The sequence below is a fragment of the Symphalangus syndactylus genome, chromosome 1 (assembly GCF_028878055.3).
Source record: "Symphalangus syndactylus isolate Jambi chromosome 1, NHGRI_mSymSyn1-v2.1_pri, whole genome shotgun sequence".
NCBI classification, from domain to species: domain Eukaryota; kingdom Metazoa; phylum Chordata; class Mammalia; order Primates; family Hylobatidae; genus Symphalangus; species Symphalangus syndactylus.
Window position 1 is genome coordinate 149,453,399 of NC_072423.2, and position 12,711 is coordinate 149,466,109.

Here is a 12,711-nt window from a genome sequence, read left to right on the forward strand (position 1 = left end):
ACTGGAAAGTTTTGAAACTTGTCTAAGATCAAAGTACAATCAGAAGGGGTGGGGGAAGGGGATGGGATCAGTAGGGCTCCAGGGCTCCAGGGGCTTGAAGCTGTCCACCACACTCCATTTCTCTCTTTAAAAAGAGGCAACTACTCCCGACAAAGATTTATTTTTTATTTCAATAGTAGATTTACAAGAATATTAACTATGTATGAATCCAGGCTCTGACACTTATGGAATAAATACCTTTAGACAAATTACTTAGCCTCTTTGTGCCTCAGTTTCCTCATCTGCAAAATGCAAATATTAAAGGTACCTATTTTGTAGAATCATCGTGAAGCTTAGGAGTGAGGATTATAAATTAATATTTGTAAAATATTTGTAACAGGTTTTTATAAAACTGTCCTAACAGGCAAAAAGAAAGTTCTAAATAACAGTTGACTATTACTACAGATTTCTAGTATAATACAAGAAAGTACCTCAAATGTATGTACTATAATAAATGATCATCTTTATTACCGTAAAAATCTGGAAATGGAATCTTTAGTACACACTACGTAACGCTTTTCACCATTTTTGGCAACATCACTAGTAATAATAATGGAATTAATACTACTGTATTGTGTTATATAGTCACATGGTAACTCCTAAAAGCCTATTTGCTTTCAAAATATGCAATAAACTATTGGCTTGGCAAATAGTTCATTCCAGCAAGTTTGGTTAGAGAATGGATTTAAAAAAAAAATTGACCTGAGGTCACCAACTTTTCCTTTTGAAAATAAAGTTAAAGAATTATGGGTTTACCTTAATAAAAGATCCAATATTTGACTTTTAAATCAAGTAGCTGACCTGTTTCATTGCATTTTCTGGAATACTCAACTCCTGCAGTTCTTCAACATAATGTAATATTTTTTTCTCTCATAACTTTAGAAAAGAAAAGAGATTTAGAATTTTATAATTCAACTTCCAGTATACATACAGGTAGTAACTTGCAGACTTTAGAATGTAAATGCAAAAAATGTCATAAATCTAATATTTGTCTTTATCACATTCTCTGCCTTTTCAAATGGCTGATACAGTGCCTGCGCTGGATTACTAGAACAATAGAAGGTGGAGAAAATACCCCTCTATAACTTTCTGGAAAGACAAGGAATTAGCTACTCTTGGAAAACGCCTCTGGCTGGTTGCTGAAATTGAGTCTGGATCCTGCAGTTGGCGGAGAAAGCCCAGCAACTACCGAGGCTCTCCTTCTGATCATTCGTCCCAGTTCACCCCAAATTCGCAGGCCAACAGGAAATGCGCTTTCCTTTCAAGAATCAACCAACAGCCCTCTTCCGATCTATTTTTGAGAATGGGAGAATTGCAAGCGCCCAAATGTCCCCGTCCCTTTATAGGACACTCCTCGCTGGCCTGGGTTTACGCCTCCGCTCTCCGCCTGCAGCGAGGAGGACGGTCACACGAGAGCCGGCATAACCAAGCCGGCCGCAGCAGGGAAGGAGACACAGACGTGTGCGGAGCATCACCTCCACACCGCAGGCTTTCTTTAAAAGCCTGAAACCTGCTCTCGGTTGTCTTCCTTTTCTGAAAACACAGGAAAAACTTTCCCGAGGCGCTTCCCCAACCTCCGCGTTGCGGGCCGCGCTGCCCCAGGGCTTCCACCGGCCGCGGGTCCCCCACCACACTCTTTCCCCAACCAAAAGTCCCCTCCTTTCCTCAACCTGGTAGCAGTCCGCTACCCCGGCACCTCCCTCTGCCCACGGTGACCCCTGAGCCCAAAGCCAAGCGACATATCCCGGCAGATCCGGGCAGCGCCGTGGCCGGCGGAGGGAAGTCACGGCTCCGGTCCGGGCTCGGGCCCTTGGTCAGTTTCAGGTAGAAGCAGCGCGGGTAGGTGGGGTGGTGAGCTTCTAGAGGGGCATTCAGTCCCTGGACCCCAGCCCCGAGGGCGAAGAGACCGGCCAGAAAGGGCATGAACAGTTCCGCCACTCAGCAGCCTCCCAACACCTCGGAGAGCCTCCCGGGGGCCCCCGAGGCCCAGTGGCGCTGCCTGGCACTGCCACCCTGCGTCCCCGGAGTCCCTGGTGGGCGACACACCTCCGTCTACTTCCCTCCATGTGCGAGCTGCCGTGCAGCCTGTCCCGGGCCCGTCAGTCCCGGTAACTTCACACGGCCACCATCACCACCCAGGCCCCGGCCTGCGATATGCAAACAAGGGCTGGAGAATGTGCACACGGGGGCAGGGATTGAAGCGTTCAAGTTCACACGGAATGAATCCAAAGGCGCTTCCAGTATTTCTCTGTTTTGCCCCCAAGTCTTACTTTGACTTAAATAAGTTCCTAAGGCAAAGTCAAAAGCAGAGCAGGGGTTGGCCAATTTCGGTGAAGGGAGTAGCGCATGTCTCTTTTCCTCCCACTAGCTACCTCCCTACCTCCAGACAAGCAAGGGCGGAGAAGCTCCGAGTTTGGGGGACCGCGGGAAGGAGCAAAGATAGGCAAGAAAAAAGCCCTACCTGCTGGGCCTGGAGGTTCCGCGCGCGCTCCCCTGGGCGCCCCCGGAGCTGCAGCGGCGACGAAGCCTCTCGCGGCCCCTGCGCCGGCCGCCTCCGAGTCCCCAGCTCGCGGCTCGGGTCCCCGGCCCTGCGACTCGGCCCGCGGGCGCTGACTGGCCTGTGGGAGTCACGTGCAAGGGCGGGGCGGGGGTGCGCGGCCCCGGCTACACCTCCGCTGGGCGCCGGCTGCGGTGCTGTGCGGAAAGCTCCCCCAGCAGGCAAAGTCCAGCCTCTGGGGTCTCCGCGGAAAACGCCCAAGTGCTACCGCCAGGGCGCGGGGAATCACCCGCAGCCCAGCCGGAGGTAGATTGGGTTCTCTGTGGTGCCCAGGGTCAGCTTTATTAATGAGTTCCCTTTCTCCCTCCCCTCCCCCCTTCCTGTGGTCCTCATCCCGCCGCGGTGGGCGAGGGGCGGGGCCAGTAGAGAAGAAGGTGACCTCTTGGGCTCAACTCTCGATCTTGTGTGGGGCACTGGGTCACCTGGGGTGCCCGGCTTGATGCTAGTTTCTGGGCAGGGGTAGTGGGGATCTTCCCAGCCCCGGATTCCGGGGAGGTTCAGGAGACACCCAGACTGCCTCCTAAAATCAGAGCGTAGAGACCAAAGCCTCCCTTTTGCCTTCCCAAAAGCCCAGGGAGACGATCAGGAACACAGGCCTCAGCCTCAATTTTATGTATTTATGCAGTCTGCATCCCTTCCTGGCGACGCTTCCCATCTCCTGTGGCCTCCTCTCTTCTAATCTTTCCCGGTATTTTTCTGCAGCCTGCGGCCGCCGCTGCACCAATCCAAAGGACGTGGCGAGGACTGGGGAGCCCGGCGGTCCAGGGGAGCTTCTCCGTGGAGGGGGTTCTTCCAGGGAACGGGGGAGGGGAATGTGTCAGGCATGAGTTGGGAGTCGGCGTCGGGGCCTGGAGGCCCCAGCGCAGCGGGGCTGCGAGCCGGAGAGTCCCTCAGACAGGTCTAAAGGTTAATAGAGCAATCACAGGGCCCTATTACCGCGTAAAAATAACCCATCGATTACCGCAGCCTTCAGCCCCAGATAACAGCCGGCGGGTGGCTCTCACGCTTTCGGTTAAACTTTTTTTTCTTTTTTTCTTTTTTTTCCTTTCTTTCTTTCTTTTTTTTTTTTTTTTTTTTTTTTTTTTTTTTTTTTTTTTTTTTTTTTAGGCCGCGTTTTTCTCTCCAGCACAGGCTTCTCAAACTAGATTAGAGGGATGGGGGAAGGGGTCGGGATAACACCCTGCACGAAATCCGCGCTGCTCCAAAAGCAGGCTGGGGACGCCACCCGCTTCCGCAGAAGGAAATCAGTCCTAGATTCCTAGCCTGAGTGAAGGCAACATGGGCGTTAAGGACGAGGCCAGGACGCGGGGCTGGGTAGAAGGAAACCCCCCATGGGATCGTGGCCAACTCCTGGGGATTCTCAGGAAAATCCCAGAGGAAGAAACGAGCGCGGCTGCGCGGGGAATTCTCTTCCCTGAATGAGAGGTGTGGAGGTTCACCGGGTCCAAACAGAGGCGAGGAAACTGAGACTGCGTGGGGCGCCGAGCGGCGAAAGGCCTGCGCACAGGCTGGACGCACTGCAGCCGCCCCTCTAGACCCCGGCCGGCCTGCACCCCAGAAGCTGGGGGCGGCACCCTTAGGATTTCTTCTCCGACTTCCCCCAACTCCTAGCCTGCTACATAGCAGAATTGGCCCCACGGACCCGAAACGTGGGAACTTAAGGCTGAAGGGGTCCTGGGGATCTCGGAGGCCGGCGCTGGGGAAAAGCAGTCTCCGGAGGACGCTCCAATCTGCGATCCTTCGGACGCAGCGGAGAAGGAAGCAGACTCCCTGCTCCCGGTTTGAAACCGGCAATCATCCTCGTGGGGGGTGACCGAGAGAGGCGCGAAGCCAAGTCCCGCAGCAGGGGCCTGCAAGGCCTTTCTGGAGAGTGGAAATTCTGGGCTTGGGCGAGCGGGAAGCTGCCCCGGCCTCTCTTTTCTCCAAGGGAATCTGTGGTTCCAGCGCTGCCCGGGGTCTCAGAGCTGCCTCCCACGCGCGACCCTCAAAGGGCGAAAAGGGCTGAGTCTGGACCAGGCAGTGAATTTTCTTAGCAACAAGCCAGGGGCTCGGGGCTTAGTGTCTGGCGGGGTGCCATCTGAGCGTCCTCCCCACAGCCAAGGACACAGGCGGCGTTCCTACGCCGGCTTCTCCCAGTAGTGCGGGATGGGCTGCAGCGGGAGGTGCGGTGCCTTGCGGCGATCCTTCACCCTCGCACGCCCCATCCTCCCTAAACTTCAATCCCCTTCTCTGTACGCTGGTGGGGCTATAACAGGCTGTGCTGTGGATGGTGGGACTATAACAGGCTGTACTGTGGATGGCTGCTGCCACACTGCTGGGTGGGATCGCCTGCTTTTGCTGGGTGCTTGCTTGCGAGGAACCCCAGATTCCCTCAGCCGCCGCTTTCTGCCAGCCCTGGGCCACCCCTCAAGGCCTCAGCTCAAGGCCTCAGCTCAAGCACAAACCAGGGGTGGTTGGCAAACAGCCTTTTTTGGGGGTGTTTCCTTTTCCCTCCTTTCCTCCTTCGCTCGCCGCTCGCCCCCTCCCTCCCTTGGGCCAAGCAGGAGCCTGCAGGTTGGCTGCGCGTTGCCAGGAGCGGGGAGCATTTCAAGGCCTCGCTGGGCCGCCGGCTGGAGGAGGTTTATCGGCGCCTCTCTAGGTTCCCAGGCTTGTCTCTCGCTCCAGAGGCCGCTGGGAAGGGGGGCAGAGGGTGGGTGCTCTGAGGTCCGGCCTCTTGGCTATTTTTAAGGAAGATATGCCTGGGCTGGCCTGGGTAGAGCGGCCCAATCCCCATTCAAGTCCTCTCTCGGGTTTCCTTTCCCATAGTCTAGGAGGAGAATTTAACACTGTGAACGTCTTTGACTGTTTTTTTTCTAAGTGCCTGGGTCTAATGACCCAGTGTCAGGTCGTCAGATTTTAGACAAATAAGAATTACTTAGGTGTACTGTACTCTTTTAAAAAAGATCTCCAAGGCAAGAATAAATTGCTTTACCCTGTGCCATTAAGGCTCTTGGGACTTGAGCTGGTCCATCCCCTAGAAGAGGCAAATTGTAGGCTGCGTATTGTGTACAGAGGAATCTAAACACTGGTTCCCCCCCAAAATAAAAATAAACGGTGGATGCTGGAATTCACAGTGAAACCACTGACAGTTTCCCAGCGCCGAGTTTCTGAGAGTTTTTGGTGGGACGTGTCAGAGTTTGCTTTAAACCAAGTGCAACGCCTGGGACCATGATCTTGGCAGCTACACCAGGAACAAAAGCAACGTCTGAAAAAATTTGGCGCCACCAAGGTCGCCAGAGTGTTATAATGGAAAACAAGAAACCCCAGAGAAAATCAACCCTCATTCTATGGAACGAATTCCTCCAAGATATGAACCCTCTGCGGACCTGCCGCGAGGGTTCCGGACAGACATTCAAGGTGACCCGCGCAGAACGAATGCCCAGTCCTGCAACACGGCCCTCGGATTCCCCCGCTGGGCCTGGGCGCCGGTCTGCGATACTCCTTCCCTGCGCGGCACTCGGTCCTCACCCGCGCGGCCCGCAGTGCCCTGCACGAGCCTCCGCGGGCGCAGCGCCGAGAACCAGGGTGCGGAGCAGGATGCGTCCCTGCTGAAGGAAAAATGGGGAACGAATTCAGCTGCAAGGCTACGTCGACCTACCTTCCTTCACTTCCTATGGTGGGTGCCTCGGACACTCTTTCCTGGGGATACAGAGTGGACGTAGAGCCCCCGCCCTGTCCCCCGGAACCGTGCTCTGCAGCCAGTTACAGACGAGAGGAGAGGAAGGAGCAACTCTTGTTAATGGTCTTGCTTTCGAAATTACTACTCTGGGTTGCAAAGCGAATACATGTTCTCCCTCGTAGACCTCCGCAAATGCTTCCTGGTGCTTCCAGCCCTGAGGACCAGAGTTTCTGGCACACCCCCTCATACTTTATAGTCACTTCCAGATTACAGAACACTTTCAAATCTCATTTTTCTCTAGGGAACAACATTATCATTAGCAAGAGGAAGGGAGAGACGGTGTTATCGCCCTCACCTTAGAAACCAGCACATGGAGGCTGAGAGAGGTTAAGGTACTTGTCTGAGGTGGCAAAGCAAGGGTGAAACTGCAGGTCTAGAACCTGGATTCCTGAATCTTATTTCTTTTTTTTTTCCATTCTATTTAATATCGACTTTCTATCATGAAAACGTATTTTTAAAAACTGTCTTTTAAAATTTTTTCTGAGTTTCCTTTAATGAGCATATTTAACATTTAAAAAATAAAATCAATGTTTAAAAAGGTTTATATCTCATAATCTAAGAGCCCACAGGAAGAGGAAAAAAAGTGAAAAGGAATCTGTGAACATTTTTGCTGAGTTCAGGACGGACACCATAGCCTTTTTGAACAGGGAGGGGCTCTTCAGGTCCAGCGTAGCTGAGGCTAGGACTGAAGACTGGTCCAGTGCCTGCAAGTCCAGGCAGGTGCTCCAGCAGGTTGAGGAGCATCAGAGCTGGAGGGGCAGTGGCCACACGGGCGCCGCCATGTATGCTGCTTTTCCTGCTGCCAACCTGGCTCCCTCTCTCCCTCTCCATCCAAAGACCTGGAGACAACAGCAGCCTGAAAGAGCTGCTAACACCTACTGCCCAGGCCACCCACCACCCAGATCATAGGGTGTCTTGTTCCCAGACTGCAGGTTCTTTGAGTCTGTAAGGGGCCCTTTCCTTCCAGGATTGCCTCCTCTGAGATCTCTCTTGGTGACACAGGCCCCAATTCTTTCACATGTGGGGCCTCACTACTCCCCAATTAGAGACTTTTGAAGTCACAGTGCTGTTTGTGCTGAGCCCAGAGCAAGACCATGGTTAACATCCTTGGACTAGTAAAACGATCTTGCGCTTTATTCACTTGTCCATGCCCCCTGACGTTATAAAGTAATTTATATGGGGTTGGCTGTCAACACACATGCACCACTCACCTCCCCTCTACACCCCCAAAAGGTATGCTCTGTGAAGGCAGTGACCAAAATCCTGGTCTGCCCAAAGCAAGGATTATAGTAGGTGCTCAACAGGTGTTGGGTGAGTGATTAAAATTTTAAAAAGGGCTGCTAATAGCATCCATGAAAGTTGCTGGGAGATGGAGAATGAAACATTCCCCTCAAGGGACCTGGTGCACTGGTGGGCAGGACTGCCATTTCCGATTAGAACACTGGCCGGAAGTGGAGGGAGTGGCCCACCCTGGGTGGCACAAATCTCCCTGATGGCTTCATCTGCCTGTGGAGCTGCTACCGCCTACACACCACCAGCTCAAATCTAGGCTGCTCCTAAGGACACCGCAGGGTCCCCAGATCCTGAGGACTGCAGGAAGAAGGGACTTCCCTGTGCACAGCCAGGATTTCGGAAGTTGAGCTGGGAACCTGGCTAGATGCTTAGGCTGTTAGACTGGCGAAGGAGTCCCTGGGCCTCCGGGGATGAAGGCTGACCAGGAGCCAGGTGCACCCTGTCTGAGGCATAGGGAGCCCAATCCATAAATCCTGGAAGGATGGAGGGACCAAGTCAGCAGGATAGAGGAAAAAATGCAGGGTGAGGAGTGGAGGAGGAGAAACAAGAGGAGGGAGAGAAAAGCGTGAGAGACAGAGGAGGACAGGCAGAGACCAGGGCAGAGAGAAATGACTGGCCAGCAGCGGAGAGGGAGAGATGCGGATTCATTCACTCACGCATTCACTCACTCACCCACTCGTTCATTTCACATTGACTGAGCACCTACTCTGTGCCAGGAACATTCCAGGCATGAGTACTCAGCACGGAACAAAGTAGAGAAGAATTCTATCCTAAGCAGCTTACATGCTATAAGAGAAAAACGGACAATAAGTAAGTCAAATACAGTGTTGAATGATGAAATATTGTGGAAAAACCAAAGCAGGCAATGGATGGGCAGAGACAGCAGAGACAAAGGAGAGAGACCACAGACCCTGGGAAGTAAGGCGAGCTGGGAGTCAAGAGACTTGGTGACCGAGAGAGAGGCCAGGACCTCCTGGGAGAGGAAGGAGGCCAGAAAGCGGCCGGGCCTGGGTGGGAGGAAAGAGACCCCGAAAGGGACGAGGTCAACCCAGCGTCCAGGGCTCCCCTTGCCCAGCTCCCAGGGAGGACAGTGGTGACGGTAGGGACACCCGCGGCTGGAGGGCCGCCAGGCCCAAGACCTCAACGCGCACATCAGGGGACTGGTGGGTCCCCCAGAGATCTGGCGTTCCCTGAGCCAGCTCGGCCCGTTTCCGCAAAGGCCGCTCCCTCCACCGCCCCTTGGTGGCCGGAACGCCCCACCGGCCCGGCACCCTTGCCCTCGCCCCGAGGTGACCCGGAGTTGAGGAAGACGCCCAGGCAGGCGCCGCGACCTGGCGCGGCGAGCAGAGACAGGAAAGTGTCAAGGAAGCGCGAAGCCCAAGTGCGAAAACAGCCCCTGGTCCGCAGGCGCGGAGACCCGGGGTCCTCTGAAAGAGGGGCTGTGCTGGGGCCGGAGGCCCGGCCGTCCTCGGCGCAAGCGAGGACCCCTTCAGACAGTCCAGGCTTCCCTGGCGGTGGATGGGAAAGTGGCCTCCACGACAACCCCTCCCACCCCAAATGCAGCAGGTGCCCACCGAGAGCGCTGCTCCCCTCCAAACACCGCTTCCCGAGCCGGGAGGTTCCCATTGTTAGAAATCATTGGTTTCTTGTAACAACAGTCTCAAGAAAGGGGAGACACGGAGCTTGGAATAGCTAGATAGTCCTTCTTTTGTCAAACGGTGTTCACTGTGTTCTGAACGGAATGGATTTTGCGGCTGGTTTCCACTGATCCCCCTCGTTAGTCCTGTGCGTGTGTTTGTCAGAAGGACGGGGCTCTCCGGTTAAAGTGGGACTTCTGGTGCTGCCCCCTGGTCTGCAGCAGAGGTGCTAATGAACAGCAAATTGCCAAAGGGCAAGGAAGTGAAGAGAGAAAATCTAAGGTGCAAAGGGGCGCAGTGAAATGGAGCCCTCCGCATCTAGGTGGAGGGCACTGGCAGGATGTCACTCAGGAAGGTACAGAGCTATCCTGACCTCATCGCCTCCTCCCTCCCCTATTTCACACCATCTCCCCGGGGGACCTCCCCCCAGTGAGGGACAAAGTCCACCCCTCCCCAAGGAAGTCTCTGCAGATGCCCAGTTCCAGGGGCCCGCACTCTCCCTGAGCAGGTGGGTGGGTTCAGGGGCTGGTGGGCTCAGAACAGGTAGAGTAAATAAAAGACTTATTTGCCACCTCAGTTTCTCAATCACCCTGTAAGCACTTTGTCTTTACTGCACTCCCGAAGCTCTGAATTCATATCTTTCTTTCCACAAGTAGAATGCACATGCACACACCCCCTCCACACACCACTTTTTGTCAGGGATTGTGACGTCCTCACCCCAGTCTTTGAACATGTCCCAGCAGATACACTATGTGTAATGAGCTTCAGGACAAGAAGAGCTAAATATAAGTTGTGTTTTAAACTTTAAACTCTAAAATAGTATTGTTGTTATCTTCAAAACCTACAGCTGTATTCATAATTGCCCCAAACGGGAAACCACTCAAATGATCCTTAAGCGGGGTAATAGGTAAACCGAGGTACATCCATACAATGGAATACTACTCAGTAACAAAAAGGAATGAACAACAAACACCCAGCAACACTAATGAATCTCGAATGCATTCAGCTAAGTGAAAGAATATTCAAAAGATTATAGACGATATCCATTTTCATGATATTCTGAAGAAGACAGAAAAACAGGGGCCGAAAACAGATCAGAGGTTGCCAGGGGCTGAGGAGGGGGAAGAGTTGACTATAGAGGGGGAGGAAGAAATTTGGAGGGGCGCTGGGACTATTCTCATATCTTGTGATGGTGGTCACACAATTTGTGTGTTTGTCGAGACTCAGAAAACTGTACACTAAAAGGAGAATTTACTGTATAGAAGTTGCACTTCAATAAATCTGGCTTTGCAGAGAGCAGAAGGAAAAAGAACACAGGTGGGGCAGGATAAGACTCTTCGGCTCCCATTCTCTCCAGCCCCGTCCTGTCTTTAGTGCGAGTCCACATCCCTGGTACACATTTGACTCCCACCTAAAATACGTTAGAAGAGTGATTTATACACAAAAGAAAGCCTTGCATTTCATTTTAAAGGATCATCTTTCGAGGTTGGTCCTCCCTATTGCTCATCCTCTTTCCACAGGAATGGCCACAGTGGTCCATCCTGGGTACAGCTCCAGTGCCTATCTTGAGCATGTATGGCACAAACACACGAGCACCGGTGCACTCATGTTTTTGGGCAGGCTGCAGGAAGGGTGATGTCAGAGTGAGGGTTATCCTCCTCTCACATACTGAAGGTCTTGAAGCCAAACAGCAGAAGCTCAGGGATTGCTAAGTCCCTTTCAACAAACTGATGGCTGCCTGGGAGAGGGTGATGGGAAGCGGAGAGAACCAGTCAGTCCTCGGAAGTTGAGCTTGGTCCAGGTAGTCCCCTGAGGCAAGGGTAAGCCAAGGACTGGCCTTGAAGGAGAAACGCTTTGGCCCCTTGAGAGTAGGACTGTATTTCTGAATGGAATAAGGGAAAAGCACTCAGTGAAACATGGCCTTTTCTGTACAAGAGGATATCGTTCTGCAGAACCCATTACTCTCGCTCTTATTTATTTTTATTTTTTGAGACAGAGTTTCACTCTTGGTGCCCAGGCTGGAGTGCAATGGTGCGATCTTGGCTTATCACAACCTCTGCCTCCCGGGTTCAAGTGATTCTCCTGCCTCAGCCTCCCAAGTTGCTGGGATTACAGGCATGTGCCACTATGCCTGGCTAATTTTTGTAATTTTAGTAGAGACGGGGTTTCTCCATGTTGGTCAGGCTGGTCTCCAACTCCCAGCCTCAGGTGATCCACCCATCTCCGCCTCCCAAAGTGCTGGGATTACAGGGGTGAGCCACCTCTGATTCTTAAGTCAATTTCCATTATGCTCAGTTGCAGGTCACGATGTTCACATGGATGGGCTACCATCAGGGCACAAGGTAATAGGATGAAAGTCCTCTGTGCCAGATAAAACCACACTCCAGGCTTGTACACACAGCAATTACAGTCTATATATAGTCTATATATAGCAACTATAGTCTATATATAGCAATTATAGTGGACATCACACAACAGCCCAGAGCCACTGACTACTTGGGCCACAGGATGTCTTTGCTACCTTTGCTCTTCAATAAAAGTGAGATGTGTGTGTGTGTGTGTGTGTGTGTGAGAGAGAGAGAGAGAGAGAGAGAGAGATTGTTTCTACCTCCTCCCAGAGTTCTTGATAATATGATTGTTTCTAACTCCAGTTATACCTCCGTGATCATGGAAGAAAAATGGATGTTAAGATTAGCAGACACCCAGTGGTCACTGATTTTAATTTCGTCATTTGAATTTGAATTTAAAATCCAACACCATCAACACTGAGAAAACAACACCATGAACAAAAACAAAACAATCCCCCACAAAATATTGTCTTTCCTCTTAGGAACAAAGCAGACAGTTTGGCTTCATGATCTTCTCTGTCCCTCATCCTGGGAGAGCTTGTTAATTAAGCAGCAGAGGAACCAAAAGGTGGCAAGGGAAATAAGTGATGAGGATGCAGTCCACAGCTGGGAGAGCTGGTGGCAGGGCAATGTTCTGGGGGGAGAAAAGAAAGGGATCCCTGAGGGCCATGCCAGCTCTGACCTTACAGAGGAAGGCCTTGAGTGAACCAGACAGTGTTTCAATGGGGCAATGCTGGGATCCTCAGTCTCCCTCTTATGAAATGAGATTTGACACCTGATCTGTGAGTTCTTTCAGCCTACATGCCCTTTGATCCAGAATTATTTGAATTCCCTCACAAGAGCTACAATTCACAAAGCAAACATTTATTGAATTTATTATGTGCCAGGCACCATGCAAACTTGTAGACACAAGGATGTACACAAGTTTCTTTTTTTTTTTTTTTTTTTTTTTTTGAGACGGAGTCTCGCTCTGTCGCCCAGGCTGGAATGCAGTGGCGCAATCTGGGCTCACTGCAAGCTCCGCCTCCCGGGTTCATGCCATTCTCCTGCCTCAGCCTCTCCGAGTAGCTGGGACTACAGGCGCCCGCCACCACGCCCGGCTAATTTTTTTGTATTTTT

The 12,711-nt window shown here is 52.2% G+C and overlaps 1 protein-coding gene across 3 annotated transcripts in view; it reads right to left on the minus strand.

The window, feature by feature from the left end:
* The window catches only part of GATA4 (GATA binding protein 4), an 83,797-nt gene that overhangs the window by 53,759 nt on the left and 17,327 nt on the right, over window positions 1–12,711 (minus strand). For 2 of the 3 annotated variants that reach the window (XM_055288153.2, XM_055288121.2), the window contains exon 1: window positions 2,501–2,611. The exons of the other annotated variant lie outside the window; for it this stretch is intronic. The gene's annotated coding sequence lies outside the window, so the exon portion shown is untranslated. Of the gene's footprint in view, window positions 1–2,500; window positions 2,612–12,711 lie in introns of those variants that run through there. 3 annotated transcript variants of the gene reach the window in all.